Source organism: Bidens hawaiensis, unplaced genomic scaffold, assembly GCF_021521415.1.
Source record: "Bidens hawaiensis isolate Kalapana, Puna unplaced genomic scaffold, B.hawaiensis_p1.1 tig00012550_1, whole genome shotgun sequence".
NCBI lineage: Eukaryota > Viridiplantae > Streptophyta > Magnoliopsida > Asterales > Asteraceae > Bidens > Bidens hawaiensis.
This window is the reverse complement of record NW_027492026.1, coordinates 34,956-57,618: the sequence shown is the minus strand read 5'-3', so window position 1 is coordinate 57,618 and position 22,663 is coordinate 34,956. Positions and strand designations below refer to the sequence as shown.

The 22,663-nt window shown below is 34.0% G+C and overlaps 2 pseudogenes; both read left to right on the top strand.

The window, feature by feature from the left end:
• The first annotated feature begins 250 nt into the window (after positions 1–250).
• LOC143541323 (wall-associated receptor kinase-like 9 pseudogene) lies at positions 251–2,881 on the top strand (annotated as a pseudogene).
• Positions 2,882–11,078: 8,197 nt separating this feature from the next.
• LOC143541311 (wall-associated receptor kinase-like 9) lies at positions 11,079–18,126 on the top strand (annotated as a pseudogene).
• Positions 18,127–22,663: the final 4,537 nt, after the last annotated feature.

Sequence of the window (22,663 nt, the reverse complement as noted above, 5' to 3'; positions counted from 1 at the left end):
ATCCTGTTATATATTATCTCAACTTAGAATTTATCTCCATCACATTGGACAATCCAAGCCTGCTTAATTGCAAGTTTGTAACTACTTTTACACAATATAGCTACGAGTCAACGCTTAGAAACCAAATGTAGTCTTGCACGCTGTCAGTCGTTAAAGTCAACTTAACTTTGTCCATAACAACGACCTCAATAAATCCCAAACAAACAGAACATATGCAAGATCTGCTATTCATCCGTTTGAACTAAAACCAATGAAGTTACCGCGTATTTGTCTTTTAATCATCTCCCTTTCAATAACAACCGCGGTGACAGCGTTAATCTCTAGTTATGCGAAGCCAGGATGCGAAGACAAGTGCAGTAATTTAACAATTCCATACCCTTTTGGAATTGGTCCCAACTGTTTTCTTAGAAAATGGTACGTGATTGAATGCAAGTCCTCCAAACCTTATTTATCTGCTCTACAAAACATGCCATTGTTGGCTGTAGACTTGAATGAACAGACGGTGGTTGTCAGTATCCCAATAACCGCAGTTTGTCAAGCCCCGATTTTGAATAGCAGTCAAATCCTAAATCTTGGCCATGACAGCCCGTTCCTGTTTTCGAAAATTCACAACAAATTTATTGTTGAGGGGTGTGGTACTGCCACGATATCCTGCCGTGGAAGTATTCTCACCGGGTGTAACACAATGTGTTCTCAGCCGTATGTTCGTTTGAGGAGAAACAAATGTGATCCTGGGAATAATTGTTGCCAAGAAGAGGTTCCATATTATCTGGTGGATTACGGTGTGAATGTGACAACCACAACCAATGAATCGTGTCTTTCGGCCTTCGTGGTGGCGGATAATTCATATGTTGAGTGCCTAGTTCCTGGCCAAACTTATGTTGGGGACAGTTCTTCTATCCCAACAGTAATTCGGTGGAGGCTACGAGAAAATGATTTTAGCAAAGCGAATTGTGAGTACAATTTCAGCCAACTTCAGCTAGAGATGGATGTTCACACTGTAGTGACCAGTGGGAAGTGTAGCTGCCAGAATGAATTTCATGAAGGAAACCCATATCTATCTGGTGGATGCAAAGGTATTCTGTTTACCTTCCTTAGTGAACATATATTCTTAAGCGTGGTGGAAGCAAATTATCATCACACCGGGCTATTTTTCTAGGTACACCAGATCTTTTCGCTTATGCTTTCTGTTTAGTATCTAGGTGATACCATTTGGTTAGTGCACACGTTGATCGGTTTATCAGTTGAAGAATCCAACTTGTTCAAAGATCAAAAGTAAAATTCTTAGCAAATTAAGAATGTCATTTTTTTCATTGAAACGATGTGTTTTTTTTTTCATTAGTTTCAAAATCCTCATACAATTGTGTTGGAATAAATCCCAATCACTAAGTTACTTGTCATTTTATGTAATTATGCAATAGTTAAATTTTAGTTCCATTATTTTCATGTTGATTTTCGATGACTTTTTCAACAACATAAATATAAGCTTCATACTAGTGAAACTAAATATAGCCTACTTTTCATTTTATTTTAGCAAACACAATGGTTAGGTTTTGGCAAAAGTATTGTTGTCTACTCCTTGTCTATTTTAGCCTACTTTTAGTTTTGCTTTTGTTAAAAATCGATCTCATCTACTCGTCCTTCACCACGCCTTAGTTACTCTATAAAGATACATGTTTTGCATGATTTGTATTAACTTTCGACATTTGCATCAATATTTAGGTCTTGGCATAAGTATGTTGGTCCTTTTAATAACGGCCCTAGGCATTGCAATGTACAAAGTAATACAAAGGGCCAACGATAAAAGGCAGAAAAAAATGTTTTTTGAACGTAATGGGGGCCTACTTCTAAAACAACAAGAAGCACGTAATGAGAACCTAGCTGGTAAAACCAAGCTCTTCACATCTAAAGAGCTGGAAAAGGCTACACACTACTTTAATGAGACTATGATTATTGGCAGAGGAGGTCAAGGTACAGTGTACAAAGGCAATTTGCATGATGGAAGGATTGTAGCAGTTAAGAAGTCAAAGGAAATTGACCAAGTCAGCTAGTAGAATTCATTAATGAGGTGGTAATTCTTTCACAAATAAATCATAGGAATATAGTCAAACTATTAGGATGTTGCTTAGAAACCGATGTTCCTATTCTAGTTTCGGAATTCATCCCAAACGGGACGTTGTATGAGCATATTCATCATGAAAATATAAATGTTTTCATTTCATTGAGTACACGATTACAAATTGCGGCGGATGTGGCAGGAGTGGTGTCTTATTTGCATTCAGCCATGTCAATGACAATATACCATTGGGACATCAAATCCACCAACATACTTTTGGATAAAGAATACAGAGCTAAAATATCCGATTTTGGAATTTCAAGGTTCATCTCCAATGATGCAAGTCACCTGACTACCTTACTGCAAGGGACAATGGGATATTTTGATCCAGAGTATTTTCAATCTAGTCACTTCACAGAAAAAAGTGATGTTTACAGTTTTGTAGTTGTTTTGGTTGAGTTGCTAACAGGAGAAAAACCATTTTGCTTAAGTAGGGTTGGTGAAAACAAAAGCTTGGCCGCACACTTCATGGTGAGTTATGAAGAAGGCCAAGTTATGTCTATTCTCGATGCAAATGTGTTGAGAGAGGATGATGGGGATGTGTTGATGGAATTAGCTAACCTAGCAATGCGATGTTTAAATTGTTGTGGAAAAAACAGACCAACAATGAAAGAGGTAGCTTTAGAGTTGGAAAGAATTAACATGTCACACATGTTATAACAAGGGGTTAAATCTGATTTTCGGAAAATGAAATGTAATGCCAGAGAAAAAGAGAAGTTACTAATGTTAAGAGATGGGGAGTCAACATCAAGATTCTTGGTGTAGTTAGCTAATTTTTGAATTGATATTATGATGTACTAAACTTAAGACATGTTATGATAAAGATGGTCCGATTCGATCTATGTCATTTGTAATATAACTAGTGTTTTGCCAGTCGTGTTACGTCGGGGTAAGTCGGTAAAATTTGGGTGGTGGTAAAACCCAAACGCTGAGGCAGTTAATCGAAGCGAGTTCGGTCGGTTTTGGTTCCAAGCGTTATGGTACCGGAACTAAAACCATAAATTAAACAAAAAAAATTAAAATTGAGGTGGACCAATGAGGTAATATTGGTCGGTAAAACCTGAGTGTTGTCAATCCCGACCATTGAGGCGGTGAATCTACACAAATTCGGCCGGTTTCCTACACTTTCGTTCCGGTACTGAAATTAAAAGGAAAAAAGAACAAAAACAAAAACAAAATTGACTTTCGATAGGTTTTCGTTACGTTCGTTAAGGTAACAGAACCAAAACAAAAGGCAAAAAGTCTACGCGAATTCGGCTAGTTTCCATCACATTTTTCACATTAGCATAGCTAAAACAACAAATTTGGCATCCGGTCGGTTTTCGTTACGGTACCGAGACTAAAGAAAAAAGGAATAAAAATCAAAACAAAAAAAATACAAAAACAAAATGCCAAGAACCAATTGGGTGCCGCAGAACAGCCCAATGGCGGTTTTACGACACCAAAGTTCTTATTTGTTATTATTAGTAATTTATATATACACAATTCGTAATATTGTTTGTACATGGGGCCTTATGCTCTTTAATTATGCGTTCTGGTTTATTAGTTTTAGTTATTAGATTCTTTCGCGCAGAGTTTTGGCATTATCTGAAAGATGACAAGTGTATATTTCTCATTGAGTTGAAAGATTATAATCGTGATATATAAAAGATGCAAACTTGTTTAGCAAGACAAAATTAATAAGGTAACAATAATCATAGTGTAATATCTTTTAATATCTTAGCATATCTCCATATCTTCTAAAATTCCCCCCTCAGTTTCAACGGGAGTATAAACAAACATTTATACTAGAGCGGAAGAATTCGAACAATTGCCTCGGCATATCTCGATTATCCCGCATCATGGAAATACCAAGGAAGTGATGTAGAAGACCCAAAACAATCATTGCAAACTCGCCACACAATTGTACGATGATGCGGTTACGAAGCGTGTCGTTTGAAGCTATGAGTACAATGTCATCGACATAAAGTAGTAAGTAGGCCATGTGGTTGTCGTGGTGATAAATAAATTGTGAGGTGTCACACAAACTGTTCTTGAACCCAATGGACAACAAATATAAGGAAAACTGGTAATACCTAGCCCGAGGTGCCTGTTTCAATCCATAAAGAGACTTGTTCAACTTAAACACGTGATTCGGGAATTATGGATTGACAAAACCCAGTGGCCGCTGAACGACATGTTCTCCTGTAAGTGGCCGTTTAAAAAAGCATTTTTCACGTCCAACTAATGTATAGGCTAGTCTCGTGAGACTGCTAAACATAGAACAATGAACGGTTTTTGGCTTCACAACCGGCCTAAAGGTCTTGGTGCAATCAATTCCAACCGTTTATGACTTGCCATAGCAAACCAATCGAGCCTTGTATCTATCGAGTGATTCATCGGCTATAAATAATGACGGAACAGCTAATAATCGGGTTGTTCGTCAGACGGGGAACTAAATTTCATGTGTTATTATTACCTTGCAAAGCACTAAACTCACTGTTCATGGCACGCAACTAATTAGGATCTGATAAAGCTTTAACATGGGATGTAGGTACGGGGAGATGGTAGATGTGGCGGCGAGATTAGGGGTTTGGTTTGATAATGCCGGCTTTGGCACTTGTGTTCATGGTATGAAGATTAGTTTAAGGTACGGTTTGGGTAAGAGTTTGAGATACAAGTTTGGGCAGTGAGTTGGTGAAATGTGGAGCAGGAGTGGTGGGGGTGGGCAATGGGGGATTGTTAGTGTCAAGTGAGTCAGAGAGTCGGTCGGCATAAGGTATGGGTTTCAGTGGGGGTGGTGGAGTTTATATTTCGGTTGGGAAGGTGGTGTTGGGTGAATGGAGAGGTGGGCATGGAAATTGGAAGGTATGATGAACAGTAGGAGGTGGTTCATCTAAGAAGGAGTAGGAAGTTTGAGAGGGGGTAATAGTAGTGAATGGGAAAGAGGTTTCGTTGAATTTGACGTGGCGAGAGACATGGACACAACCTGTAACAGGATTGTAGCAACGGTAGCCACGAAAATCAGAAGGGTAACCAAGGAATATGCAGTGAGAGGATCAAGGAGCGAGTTTATTAGTTTGGGTTGGCGGAAAGGTTTAGGTTACATTCACAACCAAACACACGTAGGTGATCATAAGACGGATGTCTGTGGTATAAGACAAAGGCGGGTGTTTGAAAGTGAAGGCGTTTGGTTGGGAGAGTGTTATGCAGGTAAGCTACATAGTGAAGGGCTTCCACCCAAAAGAGGGAGGGAAGACGAGCGTGAATAAGAAGAGAACGAATAATGTCATTGACGCGGTGGATCATGCGTACGGCACGCTTGTTTTGTTGTGAAATTTGTGGACAAAAGAATCGAAATAGAAGACTGTTAGAGTGAGCAAAGAACTTGAAGTTATTATTGTCTAATTCTCCACCTAGATCACATTAAAATGTTTTTATTAGGGGTGTTAAATTGGGTTTTGACAAGCTTGTGAAATTTAACAAAGGTGGGAAAGGTTTCAGATTTAAATTTCAATGGATACACCTATATATAATTTGTATAATTATCTATTAAAACCATGTAATATTTAAAACCAGAATTACTAGAGACGGAAGGAGGTGTCCATAAGTCACAGTGTATAATATCAAAGAGTTTAAGTGTCATAGACAAGGATTCAGTGAATGGTAAACGCTTACCAATAGAAACATGGCAAGAAGAACAAAATAGATAATTAACAGTTTGATTACACTTGAAATGGAAAAAACAACTAAGATAATCTAGCACGGTCACGCATGTGACATTCGTCATTTTTAAAAACCCAAAAACCCGATCCATTTTAAAACTTTGATACTTATCGGATCATTAATAAAATCTCCGTATTTATTGAGTATTTGATTGTGTTATTTAATTGTTTATAATTATTGGTGTTCTTTAAGACGGGTCAACTGCCTTCTTCTCATCCTCTCTAAATTCCCGTCCTTTGACTCTTTTTTCCAAGTCTTGGATGAACCTAGACTATTTTTTTTGTTGATAATTAACTTCCTCTTTCACCAATTGGGTCAAAGCCCATTAATTTGGTGATTACTATTGTTTAATACTAGCCTTATGACTAGCTTATGCAATTAATCACTTTAACCTTGTTATTAACGATTTAAAACCTATATAAAGCACTCAAACTTCTATAAATTATTTACCACAACACTTTACACTCTCAATTGTGTTGTTACTTTTCAATTGGTGCTAAAATCAAAGCTTCAAATTCTTCTTTCTTCTTTATTCCATCCTCGGGTAATTATTGTGTTATTTATGTACAACATCTCATGTGATCATCATCAGTTGTCACTCTAAATTAACAACCGTGATTATCGCTCTTCGACACATTAATGTTCGGTTAAAAATAAGTTTTATATTAAAAACTAACTTTTGCAAAACTAATAAACAAGACTAAGATTTTCCAACATGTCACACCATCTTATCATTTCAAGCATGTTAGACATAAACCCGAATCAAACAGAGTTCATGTGCAACCAAAAACATGAACCATTCGTTAAACTTGTTTTATTAAATAATATTCGGCTCAGAAACGAACTGAAACCATTTAAATTAACTAATAATTATTATAACATACTCTTTTCCTAAGGCTAAAATAAATCAATTTAAAACCAAAGAATTAACCTTTTTCTTTCAACTAATAAAAATAAAATAAAATAAAAATATATTTTTAACAAACTTTTTTGTCTAAGAATTATAAACCGAACATATCAGCCACCTTTTTCTTATTTTCTTCAACCTCATTTTGATCCTAGTTATTTATTTATTTAAGGTCGCTCATTGAACCAAACTTTGTCGGTTCACTCACTCAAAGCTATTTTCGCTTATTTGCTTGTCTTGCTTATTTAACGGGTGAGTTTTTCATAACCCCCTTTTAATGCTTTTAATATTTTTGGGGTGTAGCATGTCACAAGTTTTTATTTCGTTACTTATGCGCTTGTTTACAAACCGATTCACATTTATCGTACATGTTAATATTATTCGTGCATATTGTTTATGATTATACGTGAAGTATGTGCAACGTGTTTACTATTTTTATAGTGGAAGTTACGCAAACGCAAATGCATACACATAGTGGGAGGGTCTGACGGGACGTACCTGCGCCGTCTAACGTTACGACTTCGGTTGTTTACGTAAGGTGGTTCTCATTTCCCCGACTTCTACGGCTTCGGCTAAATGAACGGGAGTACGACACAATTTGATTTCATTTACATTATGTTTGAATATTTATTGCATGACGGTCGTTGAATCGCGCATTTTATATATATTTATATACGCAAAAACTTATGAAAACTCACCAACATGTATTGTTGACAAAATATATTATTTTAAACGTACTGCAGGTTGATATGATGAAATGCCAAGACAAGAAAACTAGTTATACCTTAGGATGATTTCAATGAATAATATTTGTTTCATTTAGATGTAATGTTGTTTGTCTCATTATCAAACTATTTGTGTACTTGCGAAATCATGAAATAAGATGAATATATTGTCACTATTAATAGTGTCATTATAATAGATTGTTTATTACACATAAAGATATCATGGATTTTGGTCCATGCTTGGTAAGCGGTACGTCGTCTTCAAGAACACGAGAGAATATGTCTCCCGATATTGTGCCATATATCCATTGGACAACCAGGACATCGATCTTTGACCATTGCGGGAAGTAAGGGTCGTCAGCAGCAGGTGCGGGAGTGCCGTTGATACGGTCTAGAACTTTATATGCTTTGGCATGAAGTTTGAATAATTTGACCCAAGACGAGTAGGTCAAGTCGGTTCGTCATGGGTACGTATTTTGTTTTGAATGTTGGTGACTGTATAAGAAAGGTGTAGGGCGGGTTTATTGTCACTAGTAGATTGTTTAGAGGTGTAATCACCTCCAGCCGTGGTGGTAGGATCGGAAAGGAAATAGAGAAAAAAACATGTGGTGTTTTAGAATCGAAGCTCTAATACCATAAAAGATGTCAATTGTATATTTCTCACTGATTTTACAATCATGATATATAAAAGATACAAACTTGTTTAGCAAAACAAGATTAATAAGGTAATAATATAGTATAATATCTTGCATATCTTTTTGGGGAAACTTCATAGAATATTAACCAACTTTAAAAAGTGTTCCAATTAGGTCACTTAACTTTAAAAAGTGTTCCAATTAAGTCACTCAACTTTCGTGTTTGACTAAATTAAAAGTTTTAACATGTTTTTTTAGCCAATTTCTTTTCTATTTCACATAGGAAATCTTTTTATCTTTTTTTTAAGTTGACGTGGAGTGGCGACATGAATTTTTTTTTTTATTTTTAAATTTTAATATAATTAATGTTTTTAAAAAAATTTTAAATTTAACTACGTATATTGCAAATTACGACACCCACATCTTATCATCCATTTCTTTCTTGACTTACACAAAAATCGGTGAGACTTGATTTGAAGATTTAGTGACCCGATTTGGGGAAAAATACGCATCAGTAACCTAATTGAAACACTTTTGAAAGTTGGTTACTATTCTATGAGATTTTCCCAATCTTTTAATATCCTAGCATATCTCTATAATTTCTAATATTATCGACAAGATTATGAGTTTTGGTTTACTAGATTTTTTCACCAAGAGTTTTGGCATTATCGACAAGATTTTGAATTCTATTTGTTTGGTGTAAATTTTTTGGGGGTGGTCTGTTAATATTTACCAACAGATTTGTCCGTCGTGATTTTTAATTTGTACATGAAAGTCTTGTTTAGTACATGGTGTGTTTAACTGTTACAACGATGGTTTTAACTAATGGCAATGGTGAATGATATGTGCAATTGCGTTGGCGCCCCTAGTCCGTACAAAAGTGTGTCTCAAATGATTTGTAACTAAATAGGCGTAATTTATCTTGCACTAAAACTCAGTGATTGTACACATGTGGTTTTTCGTACGTTTTGCATATCCCTTTTTCACAATAACCGGTCCAGTCTATATATATATATAGGGGTGGGATATTTTAAGAACCATGTTGAGTTTTAAGAACTTAAGAACTCAATTCTAGGCCACACATTTCATTAAATGGATTGGAATATGTGATTGAGATTAAATATGACAAAAAAGTCAAAGTATGAGAGAAAATAAATATGTAAGTGGTTACACTAACTTTTATGTCCGTTACACATGTGTAAAAAGTCAACTTGGTGCGTAAAAAATTTTGTAATTTTTTTAAGTGTATGTAACTTACATATATTACGTATGTGTAAAAAAAATTCGAAAAAAAAATCGTTACACTGAGTTCTTTCGAGTTCTTAAAATTCAAAAGGGTTCTTAATTGAAATCTCCCCTATATATATATATATATAGGGGTGAGTTATAGTGAAAACTCCTTTTAAAGAGAAAACTTAAAAACTAAAACTTTTAAAAAACTATTTTTAACTTTTTTTTAAAAATTTTTTTGAAGTTTCTTTTTTTCCCATTATTCTTATATGTTATTGGTTCAAAAAAAAAACTTGTCGGTAATCTTGTCGGTATAGTGCGCATGTGTAATAGTGTGTATTGCATATATGCAAAAGTGTTTGTATTGCATAGAATACAACACTATTGCACGTATTTGATACACACTATTGTATATATGCAATATAAGACTAATACACACATCGAATACACATTAGTACGTATGTGTAATACAACAATAACGCACATGTGCACCCACATCGACTTTTATTTTATTATTATTTTTTTTCCATATAATACAACACTACTACACATATACAATACATAAATATTGAATATATGCAATAAAACACTATTAAACTAAAAAATACATAGTAATACACATGTGTAATACAACGGTATCGCACAGTAATACGTATGTGCATTACAGCGGTTTCTTTTATTTTTTTCAAGTGAAATATAAGAAAATATAAGAATAATGGCTAAAACAGAATTTTGAAAATATTTTTTTATTTTTAATTAAAAATAATTCTTTAGGAGTTTTTTAGTTTTTCTCTAAAGGTGAGTTTTCTCTTGATCCACACACACACACACACACACACACACACACACACACACATTCTAGTTACTAATATATATAAACCCAAACCCTAAAATCCTACGTGTCGCGTTGCGGTCGCTTCCCCCTTTTATGGAAGCCACCAGATTGTTTAATTTTTAAATGGAGGTCTCTCATTGATTTAACCCAAATTCATGGGTATGGGTCTTACCAAAACCAGATTGCTCTTAAACGGGTTATAACATCTCATTAAATTAAAAATTAATCTTACCAATTATTTGATATGAAAATCCTATAAAATAGGGATATACTAAAATTTAATATCCAATTTAAAAAAAAAAGATATTATTTATAATTAATAAACAATTATATAGTAAAAAAACATAAGCGGGTCATGGGTTACCAAATCCATATAGCTTTTAAACGGGTTATAGCATATCATTTATGTATGAAACCCTTTTATCATCAACCCTAAGTATATTATTAACTATCTTACAATAAATAAAATTAAAATCCAAATATATATATATATATTAAAAACGAATAATGTAAAAACCCCCGTAATATGGGGGATAAAATCTAGTCGCATTATATACTTGTAAATCTGTAATTATAATATACGATTTTAACTTATATATATTGACAGGTAAATATCCTACTTTTTTGTTTACTTACGACTTAAAACGTTATGCAGTCGCACCTAAAATTATTTTAACACTTTCTACACGTCAAGAAGATCAAACACGTTATTTACGGTTGAAATGCTGCAAGTCTACCATTTACTTTCTCGCACCCAGTCCACCCGGGTCCAGTTACAACTTGTTTGAATTTATGAGTAACCAGTCAACGCGCATAGAAACCAACTCTAGTCTTGCACCATATTGGACGTTGATGACCACCTTAAATTCCCAACAAACACAAGAAGAAAGATGCATCTATAATGCTATAACCAAAATTTAAAGCAATGAAATTACCTCATGCTTTTGTTTTAACCATATTCATTTCATTAACAACCGTGGCCACCGAATTAGTCGTCCCTCGTTACTCCAAGCCTGGATGCAGAGAGAAGTGCGGGAACTTGACAATTCCATACCCTTTTGGAATCGGTCCCAAATGTTATCTCAACAAATGGTACGCGGTCGATTGCAACTCCTCCAAACCATATTTATCAGCTCTAAAAAACCTGCCATTGTTGGGTGTAGACTTGAATGAACAGATGGTTCTTGTCAATGTCTCAATGAGCTCTGATTGTCAAGCCCCAGTTTGGAATATCAGCCAAATTGTAAATCTTGTTGGTAGTCCGTTCCTTTTTTCGAAAATGCATAACAAATTCAACGTTCTGGGATGTGGCACTGCGGCCATATCCAGCCATGGAAATGAGCTTGCCGAATGCTCAACGATGTGTTCACAGCGGCCTGTAGGTTCTAGGATAGGCAATTGCTATGGGATGAATTGTTGTCGAGCCAAAGTTCCTTATTATCTTGACACTTTCAGTGTCAGTGTGACAGGCAATAAATCATGTGTTTCTGCCTTCTTGGTGGCTGAAAATTCATATGGTCATGAGTTGTTTTCGCGCCAATCTTTTGATGGGGACGTTTCTTCAATCCCGACTGTACTTCGGTGGATGCTACCACGCAATTATTATAGTGAAGCAAGTTGTAGTTATAGTTTCAGCACGCATGAGCTACCTATGAGTAACAACACCTCAGTCCACACTGGAAAGTGTAGCTGTCTTTCTGAATTAGAAGAAGGAAACCCTTATCTATCTATTTGGTGGATGCAAGGGTATTTTTGATTTTTTTTTTTTAAATAGCGTATATTTAAGATTTCTAATCACTTGGGGGCTGACTTTGTTTTTTTTTATCACAAATGGGGTATTTGCTTTTAATAGTGGCAAATAAGGTTTTTGGTATAGGTGTGTAAGAGAATGTAAGAAAGTTGTCATGTGAGAGAATCTTATTTGCATCTGATAGTGGCGAATAAGGTTAATTGCGTTTGATAGTGACAAATAAGAATGAGGTCACGTGACCAGCTACTACTAGCCTTTAGTAATGGCGAATAACGTTAATTTTACTTGATATTGGCGATTAAGGGCCTATGATCTGCCAAGATCAGCTTCTTACGTAGTTTGTTATTAAAAAATGTTGTTGGTTATATTAAATAGACGGGCATTTGCATATTCGATGTATCTACCGGCAATATCTTTAATAGGAACTTCATTTGCGTTTTGATACACCTAACTCAATCTGTCCACCTGCATGTAATAAGGTGCTAATAATTTTAGCTAATATTATTAATACTCTATTAATAATATATATGATTTTTCTTTCATGTAACAGTATGTAAAGTTAATAAAATTAATACTCTATTAATAATATATATGATTTTTTTTTCATGTTCTAGCATCTGAAACCTCCCACCATCATTTGGATACCGACTTGGATTTACGTCTCTATGTGTTGGGTCTGCTACGTAAAGCAAACTACGTAAGAAGCTTCTATTTAATATAACCAACAACTTCTTTTAATAACAAACTACGTAAGAAGCTGATCTTGGCAGATCATAGGCCCTTAATCGCCAATATCAAGTGAAATTAACGTTATTCGCCGTTACTAAGGGCTAGTAGTAGCTGGTCACGTGACCTCATTCTTACTCACCACTATTAAACGCAATTAACCTTATTCGCAACTATCAGATGCAAATAAGATTCTCTCACCTGACAACCCTCTTACATTCTCTTACACACCTATACCAAAAACCTTATTCGCCACTATTAAAAGCAAATACCCCATTTGTGATTAAAAAACAAAGTCAGCCCCCCAAAGTGATTAGAAACCTTAAATATACACTATTTAAAAAAAAATTCTCTATTTTTCCCTAACTTGATTTCAGTATTCAAACCATAACCTTTGGTTAATAGGTAACAATATAAATTATTAAAATCTAAGTTCTCTTATTATATTTAATGTGCTTTTTTTTTGGGGGGAGGGGGGGGGGTTTGTATTTTGTGTACCTTCAGTTAATGAAGAATGTACAAAGTGTCAGAAAACGCGGGGCTTTTGTATGTACAAAGTATCATATGGTGGTCTGCGTAACTTTACTTGTGATTACAAATTCGGCCATAGAAGAAGCAAATCATCATCACGGGCTATTTTTCTTGGTAATAGCATATTTTAGTTTTCTATTATATTTCACTTTCATCTCGTCTATACACAATCATTAGTTGGAGCGAGTGCTGGTTCTGTTTAAATGATTACCATATTAAGGGAAAGTCATAGTTAATGTCTTATGATCATCATGTCAAGTCAATACTTAACAAGTCTAGTCTGCCTAATAATAGAGAGTTACCCGTTTAGTATGTGTTTAATTATTGATCGGGACTTCAGAAAGTACATTCATGTATTCTTGTGTATAAATACGCCCTTGAAATCAGCTGTGTAAAATCCTTTTCTTAACCAAATTCTCTATATTGTTTAATAGATTTCTATTAAATTGACTTCCTACTTCCATTCTTGATCATAAAAGTCCCTTAGATCCTTTGTATGGTAAATCACCCACCTACTCCAAGCTCAAACCATTTTGGTTCCTTTGCTTTCCTTTGCTACGTCCCTACTCCACCTCTAAACTCCAACCTTGGTCCACTTGACGCATTTTTCTTCGCTATTCATCCTCTAAATCGGCTTACAAGTGATCAACCATTGCCTTCATTTTTCATTCTTGCCATTTAAAATTCACTGAAGATAATTTTCCCAATATAGCACCATCCACTTCATCTTCTTCACTCCCACAACCACCCAAGTCTATAACTCTCATGCAACACGTGCAAATTGCTACACTATCTCCTAATCCGAACTCGTTGTCTACTATTCTTCTTCCTCCCATACAACTCGCGCATACCTCCTCCCCGCCTCCCATTTCTCCTCTCTCAACACAAGCATCTACTACATGTCATCTCCTAACTAAGTTTGAAAATCCACAACCTTTTCCTCTCAATCACCTTTATCTCCAAACCAACCACCTTCATCTCTAAACCTACCACCTCCACATGCACCTTCTTCAAACACACCACCTCCATTATCTCCATCTTCAAACCACTGCTTCGTACCAGCAAACCTAACTCCAAATATTTCAATTCCAAGTTTATAAACACCTCTACTCGTCGCCCTATCACTCCGACCTTGGAACCCATCACTCACTAGCTACCATGCTCTCAAAGACCCACGATGGCACTGGGTTTTCCGAGTCAAACAAAATCCAGACGATTCAATAGCAAAATACAAGTCTCGTCTTGTAGCCAAACGGCTCTACAACAATATGGCAAGGACTACTTTGGCACTTGTAGTCCAGTCACCAAACCAACAACATTCCAACGCTTTTGTCCATTGCTCCCTCTAAAGACTTCCCTTTACTTCAAATGGACGTAAACATTGCATTTCATCACATGACTTTACATGTAGCCGTATTTGTTGTGCAACCTCCGAGCTATGTACATTCTCATTTGCCTAATCATATTCACAAACTCCATAAGTCAGTTTGTGATGACTGATAACGTTGCTACAACATACCTTTGTGCCAACCACACTGATAACACATGCCGGAAGCACATTGCTTTAAATTATCACTTCCCCGAGATAAGTAATACTCAGCACTCTGCGTGTCTTCCACATCCATTCATGTGATCAACCCGCAGATGCTTAAACCAAGCCTCTCACTCGTAGACTATTTGAAAATTTTCGCTCCAAGGTTCCCAACAAATCCTCCATATTTCAGGGGCATATTAAGAAAAATGTCGTAGTCAGTGGTCAAGTCGAGTCTGCCTAAATATTACATTAATTATTTAATCCTTAGGTGCAGAATTAGTCATAGTACATACATGTATTCTTGTGAATAAAATACACCCTTGTGACCAATTGCATAATACCTTTTTCTCAATCAAAATCTCTATACCATTATATATCAAAGCTCCGAAGTTAATTGCTATAGTAGTTCAGTAGTCAAATTGTTCATTTGGTTCAAGATCACATTTTCCTTAATCAATGTTCAAGCCGTATATGACATTCCCCATTTTTGAAACCTACATTTTCTAGTTTTTGTTACGAAGAATGGTAAACGTGCTTGAGCAACGGGAACCAACCACTCGTAATATGAGCCTCTTATAAATTTAAATCTTTAAAATAACTTATATATATTTAGTTATCGACATATATATATAGGGTTAGGTTCAAATAAGAAGTTTGATTTTCCTAAGAAGGCTAGGAAGGAGGGTATTTTAGTCTAACACTTTAATCTCAAAACCCACTTAAATTAATTTCAAAAACTCACTTACATAAAACCCAATTACATCTTCACTCATCTCTTACAACCACCACCACTCCACCACCCACCGCCACCACAACCGTCACCCACCGCCACCACCTCGCCGGAAAAGTCCGAAAAAACACAATGAAAAACACAATGAGAAAAACACAATGGAAAAATACACTATGAAAAAAAAACACAATGATAAAAACACAATAAAAAACACAATTGTATAACACAATGGAAAAAACACAATGAAAAATACTATTGTATAACACAATTTTATAAAGCACAATTCGGTAAAACAGAATTTGTAAAAAACCTACTATTTTTTAATTTTTATATTACAATATGGTACTCATATAAAAGATAAAAAGACACTCGTTATTATGGTGAATTTGTTTTTCAATAAAAACGTCGTAAAAGAAGTTATGGACGTTTAAAAATGATGGGGGAATTTGGCATGTACCTTGCATGTGGAGAGAGAAAGTCAACAAATGTATTATTCCTTTTATGCTATTTACCTTGTGTTTACATTTGATTTCCCCTAAACTAATCTCAACCCTCCATATTTAAAATCAATGGACAAGATTACTTCTTATCCTTCCTACAAAAAGTATACTTCATATTATAACACACATACACAATTATGGTGGTTATCAACTATATACATAGATACAATTATACTAATACAAATGACCTAATCAAAAGAGAATAAGTATATTATAAAGAAAACCTAATCAATCATATCCATAATAAGAAAACAATGAGCGTATAAGAAAAACATATAATCATGAAAAAAAATATAACATAGGTTTTTAATACTCAGGGTTGCAACTTGTATTGAATTTGTTCTAGTTTTTAAACTAATGGGAAGTGCCCAATTTATAATTCGTTTTGTAGTGTCAAATGGCGGCACTGGATCTAAGGCCATAGTGTGGGCCAAAAAAAGCACGACAATAAGTGATAGCTAGGGGAATGACTATGATGGCACGAGCTACAGTTGAACAGCTGTAAGATAAAACTAAACAAAATCTGTTCAATATATTTGTACATTGCCTCCCTATATATATCAAGACGAGAACTGGTACAAGAGAAAGAAATTTGTCACACAAGTTGGACGGGGGTGAAGAGGGGCAACATTCAACAAAAGCGACAGAGAGGAGACAGAACAGCAAACCAAAACCCTTAGACTGTGATACCATATAAATTAATAAAAACCTCATGCGATATTATGTATTACAAATCAATTATATACGAGGATACAAATAAAACATAACTATATATGTTACAGATAATTGTAACACGAACCTAGGTAATATGTTCTGTTTATTAAATGCTCAAACTGAGCAATATTAGATAGTTTCAAACAGAAGTAAAAAAATTAGCTGTAGCCTACTTTACATTTTATAGTTTAGCAAATATATGGTTCGTTTAATTCAAAATGCAAGTATTGGTTGAAAATCTCAAATCATCACCATTCTGTTAGGTAACTTGTTCTTTCATGTTAATATCTTTTTAAAGACATGATCTTCACCATGTTCTTGGAATCCGATATAGGTGTTGGCATAAGTATTCTCATCCTAGTTCTTAATGCACTAGCCTTTGCATTATACAAAATAATACAAAGAGCCAAAGATAAAAGACGAAAAAGAAGATTTTTTGAGCGTAATGGGGGCCTACTTCTAAAACAACAAGAAGAAGGTAATGACGGTGTTGTTGAAAAAACCAAGCTTTTCACATATAATGAGTTGGAAAAGGCAACAAACTACTTCAATGATGATAGGATTATTGGCCATGGAGGCCAAGGTACAGTATACAAAGGCATGCTAAGCGATGGAAGGATTATAGCCGTAAAAAAGTCAAAGGTAATTGACCAAAGTCAACTAGAGCAGTTCATCAGTGAGATGGTTATTCTTTCACAAGTGAATCATAGGAATGTGGTGAAACTTTTGGGATGTTGCTTAGAAACCGACGTTCCTATATTAGTTTCAGAGTTTATCCCAAACGGGACCTTGTATGAGCATATTCATCAAGAGAATACACATATTTTTATTTCTTGGAAAATGCGATTACAAATTGCTACAGAGGTAGCAGGAGCATTGTCTTATTTACATTCAGCAACTTCAATCCCAATCTACCATAGGGACATCAAATCCACTAATATACTATTGGATGAAAAATGTAACGCCAAGATATCGGACTTTGGAACTTCAAGGTTCATATCAATAGGCCAAACTCACCTAACTACAGTAGTCAAAGGGACACTAGGCTACTTAGATCCAGAGTACTTTCAATCTAGTCAGTTCACCGAAAAAAACGATGTTTATAGTTTTGGAGTTGTTTTACTTGAACTATTAACAGGAGAAAAACTGATTTGCTTAAGTAGATTTGGGGGAACCATAAGCTTGGTATCACACTTTATGATGGGTTTTGAAGAAGGTCGGGTAATGTCTCTTCTTGATGTAAAGATGGTGAGAGAGGGTGGCATGGATGTGTTATTAAAAGTAGCTAACCTAGCAATTCGATGCCTGAATTTGTGCGGAAAAAATAGACCAACGATGAAAGAAATAGCCTTAGAGCTAGAAACAATTAGAATGCCACACTTTTCACCGGCTCAATCTGATTTTGGAAAAGTCAAGTACAATGGTGGAAAAGAAGAAGAGATACTTATGTTATCTGATGGGGTGTCAACATCAAGTAGCTTCATATAGTTACATAATTTTAAATTGATAAATGTATATAGTAAGTTTAAAACATGTGATAATAACGGTCATATAAATTTGCTCTTGTCCATTTGAGGGTTAGTGTACCGTGTAGTTAGTTATTTTGTACCTATCTAATTGCTATTATGAACATATCATCTTGTGTGTTAATTGTTTGTGAATTAGAAGATGTTTTGTCATTTGTGTAAAGGTTAACGTTAAATGATTTTATCCATTTTATTTTAAAAAACGACTTGTAATTATAATTTACTCTTATTAACCATCTATACATTTATTGCGTAGTCATGTCTTAAAAACCCTTGTTTTGTAACCATTTAACTAAACTTTTAAGAGAAAATTCCCAAAATAAGTATTTATAAAAACAAATTTCAAGTTTTAGGTATTATTTGCAAAAAATTACAGAAATATGTATTATAAATTAGTCGTGATGAGTACTTTGTAGAACCAATTAAAACTTGCCACGTGTCTTTAAACTAACCGTAACGATCAAGTTAACTAATCATTTACTCATCACGACTAAATAAGTTTCATGCATCTTAATCAATGCGCACGAGTAATTCATAAGTCCTTTAGTCGCGACGACTAGTTTACCTAGTTTGCACTCCCTACACGAGTACTTTATTAGTAGTTAACTCGTCGTGACTACTTTAACCATATAATTTACTCGTCACGACTAAAGGACTTATGAATTACTCGTGGGCGTTGATTACGAGGCATGAAACTTATTTAGTCGTGGCGAGTAAATAATTAGTGAACACGCTTGTTACGGTTAGTTTAAGAACACTTGGCAAGTTCTAATTGGTTCTACAAAATACTCGTCACGACTAGTTTATAATACTTATTTCTGGAATTTCTTGCAAACGGTGCCTAAAACTTAAAATTTGTTTTCATAAATGCTTCTTCTGGGAATTTTTTCAATTTTTAAACACTGACGTTGATCCTTAAATGTTTGCATATATATATATATATATATATATATATATATATATATCTTATACGTATGTAATCTAAAACTAATTAACTATATTAGATCAAATCAAAAGGTTCACTATTAATTTTAAATCTAAAATAAGGGTTAGGTTTAAATAAGAAGTTTGATTTTTCTAAAAAGGTTAGGAAAGAGGGTATTTTAGTCTAATGCTTTAATATCAAAACCCACTTAAATTAATTTCAAAAACCCACTTACATAAAACCCAATTACATCTTCACTCATCTCTTACAACCACCACCACAACCGTCACCCACCGCCACCACCTCGCCGGAAAAGTCCCAAAAAACACAATGAAAAAAACACAATGGAAAAATACACTATGAAAAAAAAACACAATGATAAAAACACAATTGTATGACACAATGTAAATAACACAATGAAAAAAAAAACACAATGAAAAATACTATTATATAACACAATTTTGTAAAACACAATTTATAAAAAACCCACTAATTTTTTTTTATTATTATATTACAATATGGTACTCATATAAAAGATAAAAAGACACTCGTTATTATGGTGAATTTGTTTTTCAATAAAAATGTCGTAAAAAAAAGTTATGGACGTTTTAAAATGAAAGAGAAATTTGGCATGTGTCTTAGATGTGGAGAGAGAAAGTCAACAAATGTGTTATTCCTTTTATGCCCTTTACCTTGTATTCACACTTGATTTCCCCTTAAACTAATCTCGACCCTCCATGTTCAAAATCAATGGACAAAATTATTTGTTATCCTTCCTACAAAAAGTATACTTCCTATCATAAGCTACCTCATAGATAGTATTTGTAAAAATGAAACTGACCAGATTGAAAGAACATGTACCTACTTTGCAGATGTGACAAAAATAGAAGAAATAAAAAGTTGTCATTTAGTAATTATATAATCTTTGAACAAACCGACTAAACAATAAGTGGCATACCCACCTCTTGTTTTATTGTCTTGTGAATGTACTTTTTTCTCTTTTATTTTGTTTCAGCTGTTATCATTTAAAAATTAAAATAAAAGAAAACAATAGATTTTGGTTAATAAAAATACGAAATATGTCTAGTGTATGATGCTTTCTTCCTATAAAGGTGATGCGAATTTTAGTTTTTGCAAGTGTAAGGTTAGATTATAATTAAGCGTAAAAGATGCTTCATAAACAAGCATAAAACAACGAACTAGTAGTCCAACGTTAGAAAATTTTTAGGTTTTCGAAATACTACAAAAATTGAATGTTTACCAAATAGTACTAAATTTACCTTAATTTACATGGTTTGAATGTAATAAATCATAAACTCGATCCTAAAAGTGTAAATTATCTTAGTTGTTCATTATCAAATAGAGATCGATTTATTAAAATTGAGTAGAGTCAAAATCGTGCTTGTTTTGAAGCTCATGTGGCGTAATAAATGAGCCCAAGCTTCATAAACCAAGCTTGACTAAGAGTAACCATGTTTATTAAAGAAGACTACATTTGAGTTGTTTATAATCAAATCAAGATCGGTTTATTAAAATTGAGTTGAGTCAAGGTTAAAGAAGCTTTAACTTAAACTGGGCTTGATTTAAAGCTCGTGCGGAGTAATAAATGAACCCAAGCTTCATATACTAAGCTTGACTAGACTCTAGCCAGGTGTAACCATGCATGTTTATTAAAGAAGATTACATTTTAGGACCACCCGCGTAGATCTGCAAGAGCATTTGCACGTGAATCACAAGCAACCAAAAGGGAAAAAAAAGAAAAAAAGAAAGAAAACCCGCACTTGGATTTGATCGAGAAAAAAAAAGGTACCATGCAACAAGCAAGATTAGTGCAAGCAAGAACACAAGCACAAGCAGGTCGCTTTCTGTCACACCCCAACCTAAGGCGGAAATGTCGGGGGTGATCCGATTGCTCACAGCTCGAAGATACTATCATAGTATAACACTGATAATATCTAATTAATTATTTTAATTTCAACATACACACACGTTTACAAATACAGTAACCAATTTAAATAACAAATATGAATTCAAATAAAGTTTAACTTGATTTCATTCTAAAGTCTTGTCTACGTATCCAAGCTTCAATCTTCCATACGAGTAACGTGCATATGTGTATAAAATGGAGTTTTTGTCAACATAAAGTTGAGTGAGAATATCACCAGTTTGACCCAACCAATAAATAAGCATAAGGTGATAAGTGCGAATAATGAAATAAAACCGTAACAAGTATGTAGACCGTTGCCAAGCGAATCGGTCATTGGTCACCAGCAGGAGCACCCGCTATATGATTGATTGAATAGTAATTCCAACATACGATTAATTGAATGGTAACACAAGTAAGCAAATAGCACGTAAGGTTGATTAAATCACTTCACAATAACACGTATACATTTGTTTGAATATATATATAGTATAAAAATATGAATACGTACGCATATGTCCCAAAAACGTTTATGAAAATCGAGTAAAATAGGGGAATGATAAACTCACCTGATTGAATAAGCCAAACGGGAATGTTTTCGACAAGAAAGCGATAATCATGACCTTCGAGAATTATCAACAAGAATCCTAATTAAATGATATGATAAGTGAATTATAAATGATATAATACGTATAATGAATTTAGGATTTCGATATGATTTGAGTTACAATTATGTTTAGTATGTTATAGATTGAGCGATTGATCTTTACGGATTATTATTATTATTATTATTTAATTATAACAATCATTGTTTGTCATAAAATCGGGTTTACGTACAATTAATTTTAATAAATATGTGTTGAGATCTATTACAATAAACGTGTAAATATTATCATAAAATTTTATATCTTAGAATTCTTAACGAAAATCGATGGTAAAAATATAATTAATACCTTTTAACATGTTAAATACGTTTATTAGGATTTTGTTTAAAGTAAATAATACCTACATATATATACATATGTGTGTGTATATATATATATATATATATATATATATATATATATAGGGGAGGGATATTTTGAGAACCATGTTGAGTTTTAAGAACTTAAGAACTCAATTCTTGGTCACACATTTGATTAAATGGATTTGAATATGTGGTTGATATTAAATCTGACCAAAAAGTCAAAGTATGAGAGAGAATAAAGATGTAAGTGGTTACACTAACTTTTACGTCCGTTACACATGTGTAAAAAGTCGACTCGTTGCGGAAAAAATTATGTAATTTTTTTACGTATATGTAACCTACATATATTACGCATGTGTAAAAAAAATTCGGAAAAAATATCGTTACACTGAGTTTTTTCGAGTTCTTAAAACTCAAAGGGGTTCTCATTTGAAATCTCCCCTACACACACACACACATATACCAAATATACATCTAATAATTATAAGCGAATTTATAAAGACGTTTTCACAACGAGATCATCAATTTTAGTGTCGGTTTTTAATAGAAAAATAATGATTTATTATTATTGATAAGATTTATATATATACACACACACATACACACACACGAAATCTTGTAACGAAACTAGTCGACGCGAAACGTTTAACTTTTGTGAGGTCGGTTTAAATAAAATACTATTT